The sequence below is a fragment of the Phyllobates terribilis genome, unplaced genomic scaffold (assembly GCF_046119375.1).
Source record: "Phyllobates terribilis strain yellow unplaced genomic scaffold, ASM4611937v1 Scaffold_461__1_contigs__length_1441779, whole genome shotgun sequence".
In the NCBI taxonomy this organism is placed as follows: domain Eukaryota; kingdom Metazoa; phylum Chordata; class Amphibia; order Anura; family Dendrobatidae; genus Phyllobates; species Phyllobates terribilis.
In genome coordinates this window covers 969470-976952 of record NW_027363221.1, presented here as the reverse complement: position 1 = coordinate 976952, position 7483 = coordinate 969470, and positions in this window count along the sequence as shown.

Here is a 7483-nt window from a genome sequence, read left to right as displayed (position 1 = left end):
TATAAGCGCCAAAACATAGAAAAATGATACAAATGTGGTACCGCTGTAAACGTACTGATCCGAAGAATAAAGCTACCTCATCAATTTTACCACACGCGGAACAGAATAAAAAAAAAAAAAAAAAAAAACAATTCCTGAATTGTTGGTTTTTGTTTATTCTGCCTCCCAAAAATCGGAATAGAAAGCGATCAAAAAATGTCACGTGCCTGAAAATGGCACGAATAACAACGTCAAGTCATCCCGCAAAAAACGAGCCGTCACATGACTGTCTGCCAAAATCTGGAAAAATTATAGCTCTCAAAATATGGCGATGCAAAAACTAGATTTTACAAAAAATGCATCTTTTAGTGTGTAACAGCTGTCAGTCATAAAAACCCCATATGATTCTGGCATTGCTGTAATCACACCGACCCGAAGAATAAAGTCGTCTAATCACTTATACCGCACAAGGAACGGCGTCAAAAATAAACTCTTGGGTTAGGATTGGGCTAGGGTTAGGGCTGGGTTTGGGGCTAGGGTTGTGCTGGGGCTAGGGTTGTGCTGGGGCTAGGGTTGTGCTGGGGCTAGGGTTGTGCTGGGGCTAGGGTTGTGCTAGGGCTAGGGTTGTGCTAGGGCTAGGGTTGTGCTGGGGCTAGGGTTGTGCTAGGGTTAGGGCTGGGGTTGGGATTTTTTTCAAAAGTAAGAAAAAAAGATGACGATATGGCGACTAGTGTTGAGAGCAAGTGCTCGCTACTTGAGTTTGCATCGGGTGCTCTGGTATGCATTGAGTATCGTGGGTATTTGAGTGACATGCTCGAGTCTCTGCCCCATATGCTTCGCGACCAAAAAACTTTATGGGGATTGCCTGCCATGCACGAGCGATCCCCGCATGTTTTTTTTTGGGTGTCTAATAACCGTGAAACATGCGGAGCAGGGACTCGAGCATGTCACTCAAGCACAAGCTGTACATGGTGCATACCTGAGTACCCGATGCAAACTCAAGTAGCGAGCACTTGTGCTCAAGAATAATGACAACTTATTCAATATGATGACCTAATGTAAACAAATTCTGTGCCGTACCTCTGGGTTCAAAATGTTCACTATACACCTTAATAAAATCCTTGAGGGGTACAGTTTCCAAAATGGGGACACTTGTGGGGGAGCTCCACTGTTTAGGCACATCACGGGCTCTCCAAACGCGACATGGTGTCTGCTAACAAATTGAATGGAAAATCGGCTCAAATTGTTAGCGGACGCCATGTTGCGTTTGGAGAGCCCCTGTGTGCCCAAACATTGGAGCTCCCCCACAAGTGACCCCATTTTGGAAACTAGACCCCCCAAGGCACCTATCTAGATGCATAGTGAGCACTTGGAACCCCCAGGTGCTTCACAAATTGATTCGTAAAAATGAAAAAGTGAAAAAAAAAACACTTTTTCATTTTTATGAATCAATTTGTGAAGCACCTGGGGTTCCAAGTGCTCACTATGAATCTAGATAGGTGCCTTGGGGGGTCTAGTTTCCAAAATGGGGTCACTTGTGGGGGAGCTCCAAAGTTTGGGCACACATGGGCTCTCCAAACACAACATGGCGTCCGCTAATTATTCAAGCAAATTTTACAATCAAAAAAGTCAAATGGCGCTCCTTCCCTTCCGAGCCCTGCCGTGCGCCCAAACAGTGTTTTTTCCCCAAATATTGGGTATCTGAGTGCCCAGGGGAAATTGCACAACAAATTTTGGGGTCCATTTTTCTTGTTACCCCTGTGAAAATAAAAAAAATTGGGTCTAAAGTAACATTTTTGTGAAAAAAGTTAAATGTTCATTTTTTTCTTCCACATTCAAAAAATTCCTGTGAAGCACCTGAAGGGTTAATAAAGTTCTTGAATGTGGTTTTGAGCACCTTGAGGGGTGCAGTTTTTAGAATGGTGTCACTTTTGGGTATTTTCTGTCATAAAGACCTCTCAAAGTGACTTCAAATGTGATGTGGTCCCTAAAAAAATGGTTTTGTAAATTTTGTTGGAAAAATGAGAAATCGCTGGTCAACTTTTAACCTTTATAGCTCCCTAACAAAAAAAAATTTTGGTTCCAAAATTGTGCTGATGTAAAGTAGACATGTGGGAAATGTTATTTATTAACTCTTTTGTGTGACATATCGCTCTGATTTCAGGGCTTAAAAATTCAAATTTTGAAAATTGCAAAATTTTCAAAATTTTCACCAAATTTCCGTTTTTTTCACAAATAAACGCAAGTGATATCGAAGAAGTTTTTCCACAATCATGAAGTACAATATGTCACGAAAAAACAAACTCAGAATCAGGGGGATCCGTTGAAGCGTTCCAGAGTAATTACCTCATAAAGTGACAGTGGTCAGAATTGTAAAAATTGGCCCGGTCATTAACGTGCAAACCACCCGCGGGGCTTAAGGGGTTAAACATTCTATATTTAAGTAAATAGAACAGAAACAAATGACATCAGTGCAACATATGGAATTATAGACTAGGAAATTGAGATATCATAACAATATCAATAAAAAGACAATAGTATCTCAATGGAACAAATCAAGGCACGTGAAACAATATATAACAAGACAAATACAAAACTAACGCTAGTATACCTAGACAACAAGAGACCTAAGCTAGGAAAATGAATAATATCTGAATAAAGTATCAGAAAAGAATTAATACAAGGGAGCATAATGTATGAGAGACATCACATACCAAAACAAAGTTATGTGTGTTGCGGCGCGTTGGCAAGATTAATAAACAACCTGAATGAGGTAGGAGATAAACAGTAATGGGAAGGAGAAGGAGGTGCTCAAGATATGACAGAATAAGTAGTTGTTATTTTTAACCCACAAAACCGCTAAACGGGCCAGGTAGGTTTCCAGGGAAAGCAAACCTCACGAAAATAGGAGTGCTGGGAAGTCTCCCAACTAGTGAGCTCCTCCAACCGCCTAATCATGTCAACCTTATTCAACCACTCAACGTAAATGGGGGGTGTAACCTGCAATCAGTGCAGAGGGATCAGGTATTTCGCCGCCCCAAACAGTAGAGGGAGCAGATCATGTCTTGTAGGTTTAAAATTTTGAGACGGGAAGGATAGTAAGACTTCTTTCGGAGACAAGGGACCCCTTATTATACCTAGGTCTTTCAATGTGTCCCCTATTTTAACCCAAAAAGGTCTAATATTAGGGCAGTACCAAAATATATGGGACATGTTTCCCACCCCTGCTTTACATCTCCAGCAAAGGTTAGAGTCAGACGATCCATAATGGCATAATAGTTCTGGCGTTCTATACCACCGTATTAATATTTTGTATGAATTCTCTTGCAAAGAAATGCACCTGGAGAATCCGTGAGAATTAGTAAGAATGGATTCGACTTCTTCATCCGCCAAAGAGATGTTAAGTTCCTTTTCCCAAGAGTATATAAAGGAAGGTTTTTGGAAGGACTGAGGCAGGATCATATGGTTATATATCTTCGATATTCCTTTAGGAAAAGGGAACGAGAGTTTACATAGCATGTCCACCCATGAACCTCCTCCCGCACCAGGGAATTTAGATTTAAACATCGAAAGAATGTGGGTGACATGTTTATGTTGTAAGAAATTAATGGGGCTTGCGGAGGAATTAACCGGCCATGAATCCAGCAATGGGATTTTATTGGTCAGGAACTCTTTGATTGAACAGTTCGGCAAATCCAACCAAAGATTATAGGGATCTGAATAATTTGGGTCTAGAAAGTACGGAATGGTAGAAATAGGGGCCTGAGCTGAGGGAAGTATGCTCTTTTTTAGATCTTTATCTAAGTCGCGTTTAACCCCTTAAGCCCCGGAGCATTTTTCGTTTTTGCATTTTCGTTTTTGCTCCCCTTGTTCCCAGAGCCATAGCGTTTTTATTTTTTGGTCAATATGGCCATGTGAGGGCTTATTTTTTGCGGGACGAGTTGTACTTTTCAACGCCATTACTAGTTTTATCATATCCTGTACGGGAAAACAGGAAAAAAATTCCAAGTGCGGTAAAATTGCAAAAAAAGTGCAATACCCCAGTTGTTTTTTATTTATTTTTTTTACCATGTTCACTGAATGCTAAAACTGACCTGCCCTTCTTATTCTACAGGTCATTACGAGTTCATAGACACCAAACATGTATAGGTTCTTTTATATTTAAGTGGTGAAAAAAAATTCCAAAATTTGGTAAAAAAAAAAAATAAAAAAATAGCGCCATTTTCTAAGACCCGTAGCGTCTCCATTTTTCGTGATCTGGGGCTGGTTGATGGCTTATTTTTTGCGTGCCAGGCTGACGTTTTTATTGATACCATTTTGGGGTAGATCTGATGTTTTGATCGCCCGTTATTGCATTTTATTGCAATTTTGCGGCGACCAAAAAACGTAATTCTGGCGTTTAGAATTTTTTTCTCGTTACGCCGTTTACCGATCGGAATAATTCTTTTTTTATATTCATAGATCGGGCGATTCTGAACGCGGCGATACCAAATATGTGTATGTGGGTTTTTTTTATATATATTTTATTTTGAATGGGGCGAAAGGGGGGTGATTTAAACTTTTATATTTTTTTATTTTTTTTTATATTTTTAAAAACTTTTTTTTTTTACTTTTTGCATGCTTCAATAGTCTCCATAGGAGACTAGAAGCAGCAACTGTCCGATCGCATCTGCTACATACAGGGGACCAGCAGATCCCCTGCATGCAGCAGAAATGGTCCTGTGCTATGAGCGCCGACCACTAGGTGGCGCTCATAGCGACAAGATCATGACAACCACAGGCGTCTGCTGCAGACCCTGGGTTGTCATGCATGCCCATCGGCGACCCGCGATCACGTGACGGGGTCGCCGGTGGGCGGGGCTTATGACGCGCTACCCGGAAGCGCGCGTTAAATGCTGCTGTCGGAGATTGACAGCAGCATTTAACTGGTTAACAGCCGCGGATGGATCGCGATTCCACCCGCGGCTGTTGCGGGCACATGTCAGCTGTAAGAATCAGCTGACATGTGCTCGGTTCAGTGAGGGCTCAGCGCCGGAGCCCTCACTGAACCGGATGTACGCAGATATGCGTACTAATACGTCCCCGGTAGTTAAGGGGTTAATCTTAAGGGAAGTGGTAATAGTAATATCACTTATGGCCTCGGAAGTGCGGACAATATTTGCCCATATGTATTTGTGTGGATTATTACCCAGGAGTAGAAGATCAATGTCTGAGGCTTCCCCTCTCTTGGATGCACTGGCTAATTTGAGCCATCTATTTAAGTGGATTGCTTAATAATAGTTTAGGACACTAGGAATGCCAATACCCCCTTTATGATTAGGTAGGGTTAGGATTTTATGAGGAAGTCTAGATTTTTTATACTTACAAATGTATTGGGATAGGATCTGTTTTATTGAGGAAAAGAAGGCTAAAAGAAGATTTATAGCTGATGTATAAAAAAGAAAGTAAGAAAAGATGAAAGATATCTAAAGATAGGCCATGCGTACGGGGGGCCGTCCATAGGAAGTTATCTCATCAATCACGTGCCAGCTGTAAGGTGCTTTGATAGCTCATCGCACATGTGTATACTACACGTGTTTGCAAAAGGGACTTCCGGGTGGTGCGCAATGGAACGCATGTGTGGAACGCATGCGGACCATATGGAGCGCAACCTCAAAAAGGTCCATCCCCACTTCCTAAACCATGAACCTGGAGGACATGGCATACATATCAAGGAATGACAAGGGAGAATGGGAGGGGAATGGGGAAGGAAGGAGGGAAGAAGAAAAGAAAACAATAAACCAAATGTAAAGACAGAAAATAGATGCTGTAGGAGCATCGATTACCATAAAGTGAAATGTGAAAGTGTGTGTGTGTGTGTGTGGGGGGGGGGGGGGGGGGGGGGTGAAAACGAAAGTAAAAGTGTAAACTAAAAAGAAAAATCATATATGAATGAAAATATGTATTTGTTGAATGTAAAGTGTAGAAATAACGAAAATAATGTATGTATAGTGAAAAAGCAAAGAATAAGTGAAAATTAATAAAACAAATATATGTAAATAAGTGCTAATATGTCTATAGTCAAAGAGAGGCTAAGTGTAACAATTAGAAACATTTAATTATGCTAGGATTTTATGCCACGCAATCACGGAGAATAAGGGGAGAAGCCTACCCTTCTATCAGTGTCAACCGTCATATACAAAAAACATGTTCTTCCCAAATGGGGACCCCGCAACTCACTCCTGAGATCAAATAATGACATGTTGGATATATATCACTTGTTAAAAAGACAGCACCATTCAATTTTATAGTCCATATTCATCATTGATGGATAATTCCAATCCAAATATTTCTTACTTAATTTGTCCATTGCCATAAATTTCCGTGGACAATGCCACGAATTTCAAAAATATTCAATATGTTTCAGGTTCACTTGTTAAAGGGACACAGCGCCATCTACAATTATAGTCCATGCATACAAATATATGTAAATAAGTGTTAAGATGTCTATGGTAATGGATGGTAATCGATGCTCCTACAGCATCTATTTTCTGTCTTTACATTTGGTTTATTCTTTTCTTCTTCCCTCCTTCCTTCCCCATTCCCCTCCCATTTTCCCTTGTCATTCCTTGATATGTATGCCATGTCCTACAGGTTCATGGTTTAGGAAGTGGGGATGGACCATTTTGAGGTTGCGCTCCATGTGGTCCGCATGCGTTCCACACATGCGTTCCACTGCTCTGCACAGCTAGGCTTTACTCCACGGGTCCGGTTCCTGTATAGTGGCGTGCGGCCCATGGGAGCTGTGAACACGCGCATGTGACATCACCTACTGACTTCCAGGGATGCGCTACATGTGGACCGCGTGCGTTCCACACATGCGTTCCACTGCGCACCACCCGGAAGTCCCTTTTGCAAACAGGTGTAGTATACACATGTGCGATGAGCCATCAAAGCACCTTACAGCTGGCACATAATTGATGGGATAACTTCCTATGGACGGCTCCCCCGGACGCCTGGCCTATCATTAGATATCTTTGATCTTTTCTTACTTTCTTACCAATTTTTAATAGGTATATTGACTACTCCATGGCACTTTGCATAGTTGTAAGCAGTTGTTTACGGTCCAACTAATGCAATGAAATAATGCAGACAATTTTTTCTAAATACAAGCACTTAGCACTTTTTGATCATAGATGTAAATGTCTGACTCCCTACCATTTAATTTAATTTATTATATTTGACTGAGTATTGCATAATTTTCACTTTGTCAAATCTGTTTACATCGGTCTATAATACCGGTTCAAATATGCATCAAGTGAATAAGGTGGTTTAGTTTTCTGCTATACAATCATGATGAATGTGATATGACCAAGCTATATATTGCATCTCTCTTTTCTGGATGTCCCCTGTCATTTTTTTAAAAAGAAAATTGTTTTTCTGTTTTTTTATATGGATAATGAATAAAAAATATTGATTTTTAATTGAATTTAGAGTCTCTGTTATCCTGATGGGTTTGAAACAA